Genomic DNA, 17371 nt, shown 5'->3' with positions numbered 1-17371 from the left:
TCGGGGTAGGTGCTGTCTTATCCCAAAAAGAGTCGCCTGAAAAGCCATTACATCCTTGTGGCTTCTTTTCTAAGCAAATGTCCAAAGCAGAAAAGAATTATGATGTGGGTAATCGCGAACTCCTTGCTATTATTTTAGCACTCAAAGAATGGAGACATTTGTTAGAAGGAACTAAGGATCCCATCCTCATATTTACGGATCACAAGAACCTATCCTACCTTAGTGAGGCTAAAAGATTGTCTCCTAGGCAGGCTAGGTGGTCACTGTTTTTGTCCCATTTCAATTATATTATCACCTATAGGCCAGGTGATCGCAACACTAAAGCAGACACTCTGTCCAGACAGTTCGAAACTGCTGACAAACAGGAGATTGATGTTACTCCTGTCATTCCCCCAGACAGGATAATAGCTACTACTATTTTGTCTATTTCCTCGTCCCTCTTGCAGACCATGCAAGCGAAACAAAGCATGACACCTAGCGAGAGGCCTACTGATAAACTATTTGTTGATGTTCCCGAGAGACGGGATATTCTGTCGTTGTATCATGACACTAAGACTGCTGGACATCCTGGTATTTCCAAAACGGTGTCAGCTGTTTCTCTGTATTTTTGGTGGGATTCCTTGCGCAAGGATGTCACCGACTATATAGGTGCTTGTACTACTTGTGCCTGTATGAAATCTTCTCGTAGAGTTCCTTGTGGGCTGTTGCATCCGTTCCCCGTTCCCGAGAGACCTTGGTCTAACCTTTCCATGGATTTTATTGTTGAATTGCCTTCTTCGAATGGTAACACTGTTATCCTAATGATAGTAGATCGGTTTTCCAAGATGGCTCACTTTGTGTCTCTTCGCAAGCTGCCCACGTCTAGGGAACTGGCACTTATCTTCGCTAGAAAGGTGTTTCGGTTGCATGGCATTCCCGTATCTATTGTATCCGATAGGGGTAGCCAATTTATTTACAGGTTCTGGAAAGCCTTTTGTTCGGAAATGGGTATTGAACGTGCCAATCAATCTCTGGAGCAGTACCTTCGTTGTTTCGTATCCCACCATCAGAACAATTGGGCTGACCTTCTTCCTTGGGCTGAGTTTGCTCGGAATAACGCTACTCATGATTCTTCCGGCAAAAGTCCTTTTTACGTTGTCTATGGCCAGCATCCCGTTGTTCTTCCGGCTGCTTTCTCCTCACAGGGCATGCCTGTTCTGGATGAGCATTTGGCTGGTTTGTGTAATACTTGGGAGCAGGTTCAGCGTTCTTTGGTGGATTCCGCTGCTCGCCAGAAGGTGCAGGCTGACAAGCATTGCAGGGCGGCTCCTTCTTATGTCGTGGGGGACAGGGTTTTGCTTTCCACGCAAAATATTCGCCTCCGGGTGCCTTCTATGAAATTGGCTCCCCGCTTTATTGGTCCTTATCGTGTTTTGCATAAGGTTAATCCTGTTTCGTATGCCTTAGGTCTTCCTAAGAATCTGCGTATTCCTAATGTCTTTCACACTTCATTGTTGAAGCCTTACGTACGCAACCGCTATACCCGGCATACTCCTCCTCCCCCTCCTGTCTCTGTGGAGGGTCATGAGGAGTTTGAAGTTTCTGCCGTTCTTGACTCTCGTTTCCTTAGAGGTCGACTTCAATACCTGGTGCATTGGAAGGGCTATGGGCCTGAGGAGCACAGTTGGATTTCCGCTGATGCTGTTCACGCTCCTCGCCTTGTGCGTTCCTTCCATTCTCGTTTTCCTGCCAGGCCTGGCCCTCCCCGCCTGGAGGGCGTGTCCTCGGGGGGGGTACTGTAGCGGTACTTACCCTTTCCAGGGGCCGGCCGGGGTCCTCTGTTCAAGCCGCGCGCGGCTCTGCTGCTGCACGAGCCGCGCGCGGCTCATCCGATGGCTGCAACAGGAAGGCGGGCAGTGACAATTCATCTCCTCTAGTCAGACTGCCACACAGTAAGGGAGGGCATACTGGACTGTCTGGGAATATAGGGTGCTGTATTATCTAGGAGTGGTACTCTCACCAGTGGATGTTGAATCACCATTATTGTTCTACCAAGTTGCAAGTAACGTTTTGTTGTTTTATTTACAGCTTCTGAGTTCCTAAGGCTACTGCCCGGTTTGGAACAAAAAAGGGACTACACAATGCTGCAGGAACAGGATCTATGCCTCAAAATAACTTCATTAAGATGAAGTGGCTTTGGTGCTTAAAGGACCACTCTAGTCACCCAGACCACTTCAGCTTAATGAAGTGGTCTGGGTGCCAGGTCCAGCTAGGGTTAACCCATTTTTTTTATAAACATAGCAGTTTCAGAGAAACTGCTATGTTTATTAATGGGTTAAGCCTTCCCCCAAATCCTCTAGTGGCTGTCTCATTGACAGCCGCTAGAGGCGCTTGCGTGATTCTCACTGTGAAAATCACAGTGAGAGCACGCAAGCGTCCATAGGAAAGCATTGTAAATGCTTTCCTATGCGAGAGGCTGAATGCGCGCGCAGTTCTTGCCGCGCGTGCGCATTCAGCCGACGGGGCGGAACGGAGGCAGAGAGGAGGAGGAGAGCTCCCCGCCCAGCGCTGGAAAAAGGTAAGTTTTACCCCTTTTCCCCTTTTCAGAGCTGGGCAGGAGGGGGACCCTGAGGGTGGGGGCACCCTCAGGGCACTCTAGTGCCAGGAAAACGAGTATGTTTTCCTGGCATTAGAGTGGTCGTTTAAATTGTCCTTTTAATGATTTCAGCCTCACTGATATTTTGTAGTAGTTGTTTGATGGATACAGAGGCAAATGGATTTGCTCTTGCTATTTGAGAATGAGTATTCTTGCAGTGAGCACACTGAATGCTTGGGGCCTCTCCCTGAGGAGGCCTTAGACATCAATTAACAATAAGATGGCATCTGAAGAAGTAGAATCCAGTTTGAAACACACAGGTGATGAAGTTGCGAAGTTGTTACCAGTCTAGGTAGTTCATGGTGCGTGGGCTGTCCTGACAGTTTAATGGCTGCTATTAGTGGTGTGTTTAAACGCATGGGGGTTGGGGCATTGAGACACATGGGGAAGATGAGGTGCATGGAGGGGCTAGTGAGGACACAAAGTGTGCTGGGGGAGAAAGAGACACGGTGCTGGGGGGAAGAGACAAAAATGGGGCTGTGGAGAGAAAGGGACACACAGAGGGGCTGTAAGGGGTGGCAAAGAGCCACAGAGGAGCTGAGAAAGGACCAAAAGAGACAGACAGGGGAACTGGCAAAAGTGACAGACATGGGCTTGGAGGGGTAATACCCTGAGGGGCTGGGGGGACACATGGAGACACAGAGGGGCTGGGGTAGGGCCAAAAAAGGCAGACTGGGGCTTGGGAGAGAGACAAACAGAGGTGGCTGGAGGGACACAAAGAGACAGACAGAGGCTTTAACTAAACCCATTAGATTTTAGTTGTGTCAACTACTTGAAATTTGCCTTCAAAGTTAACACTGGTGAGGTGGATTTGAGAATTTGGTGGTGCACTGGAAAATTATTTGGAGGTAGAGCTGTAGTTTGTAAAGGAAGATAAGGCTGAATGTACTTGTCAGATAAAGAGAACTCTGGCAGATGGCCAAGATAACTGCCATGGAGACTCTGCTTTGTGTGGCAAAAGATGTCTGCCTCTTACAATGGGAGACAACTTTCAGGGAAATCAGGGGAAATATCTTGGTATACTCTCTGTGGAGTAAACCAATCTCAATTCCAGTACCCCTAAATTTCTCTGTGAAATATTCAGCAACATCTGGGAACACAACCAGGCAGCAATGATACAACAGAACAAGGCTTCATCTGCTCTGAAGGCTACAACAACAAATTACTACCCACATAATCTGTGGATTGTTAGGGGGGAAGAAGAACCAAACTTCCTATGTCCTCCTCAGCTGTTGATCAGCCACACCTCCCTTCAAGATAACATACAGCTAATTAAGTGTCCCACTGTATAATGTTAACTTTCATGTACAAGTCAAAACAAATAATAAGATTTTTGGAGTCAACTTAAGTGATATGGAGGGGGAAGAGTACCTCCAGGCAGCATTATTAGTTTATATGTTACTGTAAATGTTCTGCCCAGTCATCCATCATGGGTGAGGTGCGCACACTATACCACTTTTTGGGGGTTAATCAGTGTTATGTTTCCTGTGTGGTAACAATTAGAACATTCAGTTCTGTATTACCTTGTGTCAGTAACGGTGCCGAAATATTACTGAGACTCTGGACCATGGATTTTAGTCAACCTTTTATATAACCTCAAACACATATCCGCTGATTTTTCAGGAACTACTCAAAAACTATCACACAGAGACCTAGACAAACCCAGTATCATGTTAAAGATATTGATTACGATTCTTTAAGAAATTATCTCCCTACACAGAAATCCCTAATGTTCATGGATGTTAAGGCTCAGGTGCAAATTGTGTGTTCATTGGAAACACATTTGAATACACTTAAACATCCTATTCTATGAAATAGTGACTTCTCAGTTTAATTTCATTCTACACTGTGTACTAAAAAAGCAAGAGTTTTAATTTTGATTTACAAATCATTGGCCTGCCATTTAGTCTTGTTTCATATTAATGGCACGAGTCCACATATCCTATCAATATGGTGACAAACCTGACTCTAGCAGGACTAAAACACATGTTCACAACATCACCTAAAAAGTCCAGGAACACAATTTCCACGTGTACCTGCAGCACTTGAACCCTGTTTTTTTGCTGTTTGGAGTGTCCTCTGGTATATAATAAAAGCTATATATTTTACAGAAATGGTCATTATACACTATGATCGAACAATATAAAAAGAGGACAACTACGGTGAATAGGGAGGAATTGCATAAACAACTGCGTGTTTATAGGGAACAAAGTCAAGTAAATTTTCAGGAAAAGAAGTACTCACCAATGTAGCAGGAACAGCTCTTAGAAGAGATAGTGATTATACTCAGGGGAGTATTGTGATATAGCAATCCCCAGAGTGTACGTAGTTCTCCGATACCCCAAGCATGAGCCAAGACTTCATGAAGGGGTAAAGTATTCTGTTTAATGGAAGCCACAGCTGGCCTTTTATGCAAGTCCCCAAGCAAGGTGTACGCCCACATGGACCTTGTTGGGGACAGGGACACAAAGCTTACAAAAAATAAGAACAGTAATTAAATGTACGACACTCCCATAACAAACATACAATCCCTCCCCTCTGCCTGTGAGGTAATTGAATCAGATACTGTATTAACCCAATCATCTCCAGAAAAAACACATATTTTACAAAACCTCAAAAGACAAGATATCCCCTGATCTGGTTGAACAACATACCCCAAAATCACCCAGATCAGTTCAGGGGTTCAGGAATCTCCTGGAAGTCTTATTCTTGACCGACCGTGCACATGGCCGCATGCCCAAAACAGTTCCAGAGAATTAGTGCTAACGGTCGGTCTCTCTGTCTGGAGTACAAAAGTAAATACTTCACATGAACAGAGCCTTTTAAAGTGCATTGGGCAAGGTATATTGCAGGGCCCATAGTCCCGAGGCAAACGGCTGGCCAGCAGGCCCCTCCAAGAATCAGTGACGAGGTTACTTTCGTCACACACATATTACTTTTAGAGGGGCACCCATTGTGAAAACTATTCTAACAAAGAGTACATAAGCACCTACACATTTCCTTGATAGTATTATAATTATTATTGGTATTTATAAGAAAGGTTTCTATAGCAGTAATCAATGACTACATTGTAGCTAAAAGAAAAAAGACACTGAAGAGAGTTAGAACTTATAAATCAGAGAGAAATAAAATATATATTTTTTATATTCATGGTTTATTTATGAGCAGTGAGACTTCAGAGGCATACACAAAAACTGTTTTATTAAACTAAAGTTTTGGTGACTATAAAGTCACTTTTATGTGTTTAAGGCAAAAAAAGGAAATTGAGCAGGTACACCTCTTTGGAACCAAAAGGACTTATTATTTGATTAGCCTAATTTTCCATATCAATACTATTTGTTGTCTTCTTTTCTTCATTTTGTAAAAAAAAAAATATTTATACAGTTTACAGTAATTAATGTGCATTTTTTTCTTGCTTTTCTTGCTTTTTATAATTATTTAATTCGGAACTGCAACACTTTAATTTTAGGAGTTTGAGTGGACATGACTTACTAATAACAATTTATGCACTTAAAATGTACTCAAGAATAATCTATGTTGTTCATAGAGACTGGTTTCTAAACACATTTGTTGTAGTTTAAATACACATAACTGTAAGTATTATTGCTGTCCATGCTATCTACATGTGGAGTTGGGGAACATTATTTTAAACTGGAGGTTGTACCTGTAATTATAGTTGGAGCAGTACGTATCTGCCCCTTAACGAGAATTTTAACCCCAGCTTTAATGTTGGTCTAAATTGTATGTTGCTCGTACTATGCAAAGTGCACTGGGACCATGCGCAGATGGAGCCAGCCAGCATGTTTTTCAGTCAATGAACAGTGAATGCACGCCAGGCTGACATGCCCGCACCCTTTCCTAGAATGTTTGTCCATTTGTCGTGTGCCATTGTCCCAGGACGTATCACTGGTCGGCCCTTCTTCGGCCCGCCTTCCACCAGCCTCAAAATATATACTTCCTTATGTTGGATAGATACAATGGAGTACACAGTTTTTACTTTTATTTTCTGGCACTATTTATTCAGTTTGATTCCACCAGATTCTAATACTGTGTGTTTACTAATTTATGTAAAGCACTTCGGACAAGGGAATTGTGTAAAATAAGTGAATAAATATTTAAGTTCTACATGCCACGAAAATCTAAGCTATTAACTTAACTAGCAAAAAAATGTTTGCCTTATCAAAGCAAAAAACTGCATTTGAGTTACTCAACATGCAACCTCAGGCATTAAACATCACGACAGATGTGTCTATTTCACTCATTACAAATCTGAAGAGGTGCTAAGAGCAAGCTCTATCTATGCAAAGCTTTACTATACCTTACAAGCCATGACAGACACTTAAAAAAAAAGAAATAATTCAATTGTTAGAAGATAAAGAATATGATGTGCTCTGAGGATATGAATGCCTGAACATTTTCCATTTATGCTTATCGCAAATATGAAATAATTTGCTTACATTTCATATTAAAAGACACTTCAAGCATCCAAAAAAAATATGCGCTTTGCACAGTTCGTTCTAAAGGGTTATCTCTGGGTAGGAGCAATGGGATACTCTAGCCCAGGGCCGGCCTTAGGTGTTGAGGCGCCCTGTGCAAGCTAATCTTATGGCGCCCCCCTCCCTCCCGCCATCTTTGTTTGGCCCCCTCTAGACAATTTCAGGCACATTCACAATCTGTCGCCTGCACCCCCTTCAACAAAACACTGCCCCATTCATCAGCCCTCTGACCTTCATCAGTCCCCTGCCCCCGTATATCACTAGCCCCTTGCACCCCTTTATCACTAGCCACCTGCCCACGTTAATTAAACGCAATTCATATATATATATATATATATATATATGTATGAATAAAAAAAAGCAATAAGGACAAGCACTTACATTAAAGGCTGCTGCTCTCTGGATCCAGCTGTCAGTTTTTCCCACTCTGCCTGACATGCCGACTGAAGAGCACCTGCCGCCCTGACACCCACTGAGCGGAACCTTCCGACGTCGGGTCCCCACGCTCCTCCTGCATTCCAATTCGGGCCGGTTTGTCAGTGACCGACTGCAAGCTGTGTTGGCCACCTGGCACCCCTGTTGCCATGTCGCCCTGTGCGGCCGCACAGCTCACACACCCCAAAGGCCGGCCCTTTCGTAGTCCCCGGTGTGAAATAATGAACTCTCCAACCAGGGTCTTGCTTCAGCTCCCCCTGCACTCACCCGGCCATGTGCGAGCTGTGTAGGCCAGAGGGCGCCCCATGCTCCATGGCGCCCTTTGCGGCCGCACAGCTCGCACACCCCTAAGGCCGGCCCTGCTCTAGGCACTCCTTTTGAAAGTCATAGGATTGCTAGAAATGGCTGATTGGGCAAAGCTCATTGCAGGAAACTGTAAACTCTCCACATTTGCAGCAAACACACAAACGTTAAAGACTGTTGTTGTAGTAATTTATTTTGTGGTATTTTTAAATGCATTCTTTATATAATATTTTTGAAAATGATGGTCTACTCCATGGGTGCCCAAAGATAGATCCCAGATGTTGTAAAACTACAACTCCCATGATGCTTTGCATGCCTTTAGAATGCTTTTAGAATAACAGAGCATCATGTAGCCCCATGTAGCTAGAGCGCAGCTAAGCGGAAAAAGGCCTTGACAGGGGTTAGGAGGCGGGCTTAGGAGGAAGTAAGCAAGGATTGGATTTATGGGTAAGTAGGATTGGCTATTTAAATGAGCAGCCATTTTAGGTGAGTCATTCTAACTTTCTACCTGGTTGAGTTTGTGTTCACCCCTGTGTGCACAGATTTGGCTTGGTGGGATTTTCCTTTTTTGTCTCCTCTGCAGGTACGATGGACGACGTGGAGCGTTTGCTGGAGGGGATCAGGTCAGCGGCGAGGAATCAGGGAGCAGACTGGCTGCGGGCCCAGCTGGGCCCTGCCCTGGCGGAGGCGGCGGAACGGGACGGCGGCGGTGGCAGACCGGTCCGGGCCAGGAGGCCCCCGAGGAGGCTAAGCCCGGGCGTGGGGCCCGGTGAAGACATCCCTGGTGGCAGTGGCGGTTCCGCTGCGGGCGGCAGCAGGCCTGGTAGCCGCGTGGTCGAGGCTCCGCCTCCCCGCGAGCGGCCGGAGCCTCGGATAAGTGCTCGGCGGCGTAAGGATGTCGCAGACGGGGGCGCTGCTGCTTTCGGGACGGAGGTGTCCGGGCGGCCCACTGGTGGTTCGGGAACCACGGAGGGGAGGTCCAGGAGGGCTTCCCCCCATCGGAGAGTGATGATGCCGATGAGTCTGGATCCGGGAGACCGCATGGCCGGCCTGGGAGGCAACAGGCAAGTGCAGAGGGCTCCGGACGAGGCCCTCTTGGCGGGAAGGACGCTAGGGGGAGCTCTGCCACAAGGGGGGGAAGGAGTAGGAGTAGGAGTAGTTCTGTGAGATTTTCTCCCTCCTCCCATTGGAGGACTTTATTGACCTCAAAGAGGAGGATAAGAAGGATGAGAAAAAGGAAGAGGAGGAAAAGAGGAAGCGGTATCGCAAGATTCCGAAATCCTTTGGTAATTGGTTGAGGGCCTTTTGCGTGCTGGCTAGCGTGCTCGGCGAGAAATCGCCGGGGTTATGCTCGTCTCTGTTTTGCTATCTGGATGGCATTTGGGAAGCGTACCGTACTTACGGGGGGTTGGCGTGGTGGCGGTATGACGAGCAGTTTAGGCAACGGCTGGCGGCTAATCCAGGTATGCGGTGGGATCAGATGGACCTGCCGCTCTGGATGAAGCTGATGATGGCGCAGAAGGCGCAGCCCTTTCAGAACTCGGCCGGCGCAAGGGGGCAGTCCGCCTCGTCGGCCACCTTACAAAAGGGCTTATGCTGGCTCTATAATGAGGGCCAATGCAAATGGGGGGCCACCTGTCGTTTCAAGCACGAGTGCTCCGGCTGCGGGGGCGCTCATGGGCTCAACCGCTGCTTCAAGAAGGGTAAGTCCGGAGGCGCCGGTGCGGCTGTCGCGGCTGGGGGAGGGGGTGCATCCGTTCCCCGGGGCTTAACCCCAGTGAGGCTAAGCGCGATGGAGCCGTGGCTAAGCCGCTACGGTAACAGGGCGGATGCTGCTGTGCTCCTGGCGGGTTTTGCGACGGGGTTTTTTTTATTCCGTTTCAGCAGCGGGAGGGGGGATCGGGGAGGCTGCGCAACCTGAAGTCTGTCGCTGATTTCCCGGACGTGGTGAGGGAGAAGCTGGGCAAAGAAGTTGGGCTGGGCCGCATGGCGGGCCCGTTCGCAGTGCCTCCGATGGAGGGCCTGCGGATTTCCCCACTTGGGGTGGTTCCCAAGAAGGAGCCGGGTAAATTTAGACTCATTCACCATCTCTCATACCCGAAAGGGGAGTCGGTGAATGACGGTATTAGTAAGGACTTATGCTCGGTGTCGTATGCGTCTTTCGACCGGGCGGTCGAACTGGTCAGGCGGGCCGGGCATGGGGCTCTGATGGCTAAAGTGGACTGTCATCACCTACTAGGGTGTTTCTTCGAAGGGGCCTACTTCGTGGACTTGTGCCTGCCCATGGGTTGTTCCATTTTGTGCTCCTATTTTGAGAAATTTAGCACTTTTCTCGAATGGGTGGTACGGGAGGAGGCGGGGAATCGTTCTATTGTGCATTATTTGGATGATTTTCTGTGTGTAGGGCCGGCTGATTCCTTGGAATGCCTGCGCCTGCTGTGGACGGTTGAGTGGGTGCCGGGCCACTTCGGGGTTCCGCTGGCGGCGGATAAAACGGAAGGCCCGACCACGTGTCTGAGTTTCCTGGGACTGGAGATAGACTCAGGGCTGGGCGAATGTCGGCTGCCCCGGGATAAGCTGGACAGGCTTCGAGGGGCAGTGGCTGCTGTGGCTGGGGCGCACAAGGTTACCCTGCGGCAGCTGCAGTCTTTGATTGGGCTGCTCAATTTCGCGTGCCGGGTCATACCAATGGGGAGGGTCTTCAGTCGCAGTTTGTCGGCTGCTACCGCGGGGGTTCGGTCCCCGCACCATTTCATCCGGGTGTCGGCGGCCATGAGAGCGGACTTGGGCATCTGGGATGCCTTCTTGCGGGATTTTAATGGGACGGTGTTGTTCCGGCAGGAGGGCCAGTCGTCGGCCGAGCTGGAGCTTTTCACGGATGCATCGGGCAGTGTGGGCTTTGGGGCATATTTTGGTGGTAGCTGGTGCGCGGAGAGGTGGCCGGACTCTTGGGGATCGAGCCCTCTTATGCGCAACTTGGCTTTCCTTGAGTTGTTCCCGTTGGTCGTTGCAATGGCACTGTGGGGCGACGGGCTGCGCGATCGGAAGGTGGTCTTTTTCTCGGACAACATGGCAGTGGTACACGCGGTGAATCGTCAGTCTGCGGCCTCGAAGCCGGTGGTTAGGCTGCTTAGGCGACTTGTATTGCTGTGTATGTCTCGGAATGTTGTTTTTCGCGCGCGCCATGTTCCAGGCTATTTGAATGAGGTGGCTCATGCTCTGTCTCGTTTTCAGTGGTCCCGATTCTGGCTGGTGGCGCCGGGGGCATCGAAGGAAGGGCAGGCTTGCCCGGACGAGATTTGGCAGCTGGGAGCATCCTGCTTGGAGGACTTGTGAAGGCTTCCCTGGCACCGGCCACTTGGGCCTGGTACAGTAAGGTTTGGGGCTTGTGGGAGCGGTCGCTGGACAGGTTGGCCTTGGACGGCGGGGATGCCCTGCGGGATGCTTTCCTGTGGTACACCTGTCAGTTGCTGGCGAAAGGGCCGTCCCTTGCCGTGGTGGACAGGTCCATGGCGGCGATGGCGTTTTGGTTTAGGTGGCATGGGAAGGAGGACTTTACCAAGACCTTCATCATCAGGCAAGCCCTGAAGGGTTATCGCAAGGGACGCAGGGCGCCAGATACCAGGCGCCCGGTGTCGGTTAAGCTATTGGGGGATTTGGTGGGTCTATTGCCTGAGGTCTGTTTCGATGGGTTTGAGGCTTCGCTGTTCAAGGTGGCGTTTATTTTGGCCTTTTTTGGGGCATTCCGAATTGGGGAATTGGTGAGTGCTAATAAGTTGGTGCAGGGGGGTCTGCAAGTTTCGGGGGTTCGTGTTTTGGATAGGAAGGTAGTAGTGCACCTTGGCAGATCCAAAACGGACGTCCGCGGCGTGGGCCGGGACGTGACACTGTGGGCCTTGCCGGGCTCGGCTTTGTGCCCGTTGGCTGCTACGGCGGAGTACCTGGCGCGGAGGCCGGCGATAGGGGGTTCCTTGTTGGTACATGCTGACGGATCGTCCCTTTCTCGGTTCCAGTTCACGAAAGTTTTTCGGTTGGGCCTAGGTAAGTTGGGGCTTCGGGCTGAACGATTTGGAACGCACTCGTTCCGTATTGGGGCGGCCACGGAGGCAGCACGGTTGGGATTGGGGGACGAGGTGGTGAAGCGGATAGGGAGGTGGGAATCGGTAAGATTCCGTTCCTATGTCCGGTTGGGTTTGTTGGAGTGATGGACTTGGGGTCTATGTAAAAAAAAAAAAAAAAAAAAAAGATAAAGGATAACTGAATAAATTAAAATGGAACACTTCGATGTTTTGGGCTGGGGTGGGGGTCTCTGTTAGACTTCCCTCACCATTTGTTTTCTCCTCCCCAGGGCGTGTGGCATGGATCGTGGGCCATTCGTTTGTCTTCTGGGCCGAGAGGAGGGCCGCAGCTCGAGCACAAGGCCAGCAGCTGGGTTTTCCGAGAGGCCAGTTGGCAGTTCGTTGGTTTGGGTATCGGGGGTTTTGCTGGGGGGATGTTTGTGGTGCACTGTTTAGGATGCTGGCGGCGGGGTTCGCGCCGGACTTGCTGGTCCTACATGTGGGGGGTAATGACCTGGGCCTTACGCCGCAACGCCGGCTGGTGAAGTGGATGAAGCAGGACATTAACAAGTTGAGAGGCCTGCTTCCGGGGGTCATGTTAGTTTGGTCGGAAATTGTCCCACGGCGCCGGTGGCGGTACGCACGGGATCCGGTGGCTATGGAGAGGTGCAGGAAGAAAGTGAACAGCTTGATGGCAAGCTTTGTCCGGAAGGTGGGGGGTGTGGTGGTGAGGCACCTTGAGCTGGAGGAAGGGTTGCCAGGATACTACCGCTCGGATGGTGTTCATCTCTCGGATGTGGGTTTGGACCTGCTCAACTTGGGTTGGCAGGATGGTATACGGATGGCACTGTTTCTTCGGGGTGGCGGAGCTCAGACAGCTTAAGGGGTCAAGGTCTGAGCTTGTGGCGGGACGGGGAGCTGAAGGAGAGGAAATAGGCTCCCCAGGATGAACGTGAGGTGGAATAAACAAATTGTGGTCATCGGTGGTTGAGAGGTTTCGAGTCCTGGAGGTGGCTCAGAACCTGGTGGGGCAGGGGTATCCGGGTATACCCCTGCCGTGGTTAATGTATGGTTGGCACTTTTACAATTGGTGGATTGGAATAATGTTGGTGTATGTTATAAATATGTATATGTGTTATTATATGGGGGTCATTGCCTTTTGTATGGTAGCCGAAGGAACAGGATGCGAGGGGGCGGAGTATGGGGGGCAATGACCCATGTTTATCTGTTAATTTATTATCGTTATTATTATTATTATTATTATTAATATTATTATTATTATATGTTAATAAAGCTGTGGACAAATTTCCCCATATTCATTAGTGTCTGTGTGTTATTGGGTTAGGATATGGGTTTGGTTTGTCCTGGATTCCGACTGCCCAAAATGGCAACTATACACCTGTCATGTAGCCCCATGTAGCTAGAGCGCAGCTAAGCGGAAAAAGGCCTTGACAGGGGTTAGGAGGCGGGCTTAGGAGGAAGTAAGCAAGGGTTGGAATTATGGGTAAGTAGGATTGGCTATTTAAATGAGCAGCCATTTTAGGTGAGTCATTCTAACTTTCTACCTGGTTGAGTTTGTCCCACCCACCCTCCCTTTGTTTGTTATGTGTTTATTTACCCGTTTCTTTCACAGCGGCGGGACGGGGAGCTGAAGGAGAGGAAATAGGCTCCCCAGGATGAACGTGAGGTGGAATAAACAAATTGTGGTCATCGGTGGTTGAGAGGTTTCGAGTCCTGGAGGTGGCTCAGAACCTGGTGGGGCAGGGGTATCCGGGTATACCCCTGCCGTGGTTAATGGATGGTTGGCACTTTTACAATTGGTGGATTGGAATAATGTTGGTGTATGTTATAAATATGTATATGTGTTATTATATGGGGGTCATTGCCTTTTGTATGGTAGCCGAAGGAACAGGATGCGAGGGGGCGGAGTATGGGGGGCAATGACCCATGTTTATCTGTTAATTTATTATCGTTATTATTATTATTATTATTATTATTAATATTATTACTATTATTGGTTAATAAAGCTGTGGACAAATTTCCCCATATTCATTAGTGTCTGTGTGTTATTGGGTTAGGATATGGGTTTGGTTTGTCCTGGATTCCGACTGCCCAAAATGGCGACTATACACCTGTCATGGATGGTGTAGTTTTAAAACATCTGGAGGTACATCTCTTTTGGGCATCCCTGGTCTACACCATCTGGGAGTTTCCTTTAACGATGTTGTGATGTTTGGCTATACACTCTAAATTCCAATAAAAGTGACCTAAATTGACTATTTTAAGATTTATATTGTTTTAAGATTCATATTGCTTTAAGATTTATATTGTTTTAAGATTCATATTGCTTTAAGATTTATATTGTCGTAAGATGCTGTGTGCACTTTGCCATCTGAACAGTGTTCATTTTTAATTTAGTGTCAAGTCTTAGCTGAATTTTGACCACCAATATACTATCTGTTAAATTCTTACTATGTGCAGCTGTTCACCTATTATTAAACATATAGTCATGGATATGTGGCATGGTTGAAATGCCCAGTACAAAAATAATTTCATGTGAAAATTGGAGCTCATTGCTCTTGCACAAACAGCTGTTTTTACATTTCTATTTTTTTAGAGGGTTTGTTTACTAAGGTGATAATTCATAGTGAATGCAAAGAGAATTTACCATTTAAAGGGACACTCCAGACACCAATACTAATTTAATTCATTTGATATGTATTGTCCTCATTAATATACTGTATTTTGTTTGCATGCTTAAATCTTTATCATTTTTGCATAAAGTAAATAAATGTTTTGCAGACTGCTGTACCATAAGCCTGCCTCTTTAGCCACACCCCCTCACTCTAGAAAAAGAATTTCCTAGCAAATGTATAAATGCAGCTCCCCCACTGACAGCACTAAATAATCTATACTTCAAATCAATCTGCATTAGAAGGGGAGGACACCCTGGGAGACATGTAGTAAGGACTACTTGTCTGTAGTGTTTTGGACTGTCTGAAGCCAGGTTGTGAATTACAAGCAGATCAGTAAGTGATGATGAGGCTATTACTACTGTGTGAATACCTTTGATAAAGAAGTCTTTCTGGCATGAAGGGTGTGGCTAGGGGTGTAGGTGTATAATGCAGAATTCTGCAAAACATTATTATTTTTTTTTTTCACAGCATATTAATGAGGCCAAAATTGATCAAATACATTAAAGTGGTATTGATCTCCAGAGTGTCCCTCATGTAACAGGACAGAATATGATAACATGTTACATATGTCACCAAGAAAACATAATTTTCTCCTCCCAAAAAGTCAATTGAGATTAACTTCTGGAATAAAAGGGAATCATGACATGTCACACGTCATGTGTCCTTAAGGGGTTAAAGGAACACTATAGGGTCAGGAACAGAAACGTGTATGTCTGACCCTATAGTGTTAAAACCACCATCTAGCCCCGCTGGTCTCTAATTGCCACCCTAAATATAGTAAAATCTTACTTTTGTTCAAGTCTGCAGCTGCTGGCTCTGCCACTGATCTGCCTGCTTGGTTGACATCATCAGAAGTGTTGTTCTGAGCCAATTACAATGCTTTCCCATAGGATTAGCTGAGACTGTCAATGAGGCAGATCAGGGCCAGAGCCAAACACAGCCCTGACCAATCAGCATCTCCACTTAGAGATGAATTAAATCAATGCACACCTGTGAGGAAAGTTCAGTGTCTCCATGCAGAGGGTGGAGACACTGAATGTCAGTGATGCACACAGTGCAGCACAAACCCAGGAAGCACCTCTAGTAGTCATCCAAAGAGTGGCCAGTGGAAGTATCCCTAGGCTGTAATGTAAACACTGTATTTTCTCTGAAAAGACAGTGTTTACTGCAAAAAGCCTGAATGGAATGATTCTACTCACTAGCACAAATACAATAAACTGTAGTTGTTCTGGTGACTATGGTGTCCATTTAAATCTGTTAACTAAAGTTAGATATTTTTTTTTCTCCACATAAAAGTAAAAATATACTGAGAACAAAATTTGTCACGTGGAGACAACAGTGACTTCTGCCCTTTTCTACCAGCTAGTTCTGCTCTAGTTCTGTCTGACATGACTGATCTTTAGGCTGCCTCTGCAGATTTAAGCGAATAGTGCACACATCTTTTATCAACACGCTCATGTGCAGCTTTTTAAAATCTATTTTTTTACATAGTACAGTCTGAGACATTTGTTTATTTACTCATTTTAATATAACCATTGCTTAATACAAAGTGAGGAGTGGAAAAAACTTTACTGTGACTTTATCATCAGAAATTGTCTAAACCCAAACATTTTAAAAATATAAACATTTATTTTTAACTGTACCATGGAACACTGGGAAATACTGAACAGATCACAGATTATAAATATACAAAATCAAGCCCCTCCCACTAATCCTAGGTACCAGCAATAACTATAGTACACATGAGCCCCAATACATACAATAAAAACAAAAGAAAAAGTTCCTTGCACACTATCCCAGATTGCGATGCACAGATAAATAATGAGAGGTTTTTTTGTATCACTCCAATGGCCATTAACCCCTTAGTGACCAGACTGTTTTTAAATTTTCTTACCGTTAAGAACCAGAGCTCTTTTTACATTTCTGCGGTGTTTGTGTTTAGCTGTAATTTTCCTCTTACTCATTTACTATACCCACACATATCATTTACTGTTTTTCTCGCCATTAAATGGTCTTTCTAAAGATAACATTCATATAATTTACTATAAACAAAATTTATAAAATATGATTACATTTTTTTTTAAAAACACACTTTTTTTAACTTTGACCCCCAAAATGTATTACAAATCTACAACCGCCAAAAAACACTCATGCTCAATAGTTTCTAAATTTTGTCCTGAATTTAGAAATGCCTAATATCAAAATGTTCTTAACTTTTTTTGGAAAGTTACAGAGCTATAAGTACAAGTAGCACTTTGCTATTTCCAAACCTTTTTTTCCCCCCAAAATTAACGCATTACATTGTAACACTGATATCTGTCAGGAATCCCTGAATAACCCATCACATGTATATATTTTTTCAAAGAAGACAACCTAAGGTATTAAACTTGGGTAATTTGACTCTTTTCGTGCTCTTTTTATGCAACCATTTTACCACCAATCTATGCCAAATTTGATAAAAAAATAAAATAATTGGTGATTTTTTTGACACACATAGCAATTTAAGAATACATGTACTAAGAACTTTAAGGGTTACTGCCAAAGAACACCCTAATATGTGTTCAGCAACATCTCCTGAGTACAGTGATACAACCTGTAACGGAGCTCCTAGTACTCCGACCGAGTACCTCCGTTGATGGATGCTCCCAGTGCTTCCTGAGGGCTCCAAGCACTTCTCCAGACACCATAAGCACTGTAGACCAATCCTCTCTTCCTGCAGAGAGCGAAGCGGGAACAAGCTCTTTATAG

Source organism: Pelobates fuscus, chromosome 4 (genome assembly GCF_036172605.1).
Source record: "Pelobates fuscus isolate aPelFus1 chromosome 4, aPelFus1.pri, whole genome shotgun sequence".
NCBI classification, from domain to species: Eukaryota; Metazoa; Chordata; class Amphibia; order Anura; family Pelobatidae; genus Pelobates; species Pelobates fuscus.
This window is presented reverse-complemented; position numbering follows the sequence as displayed.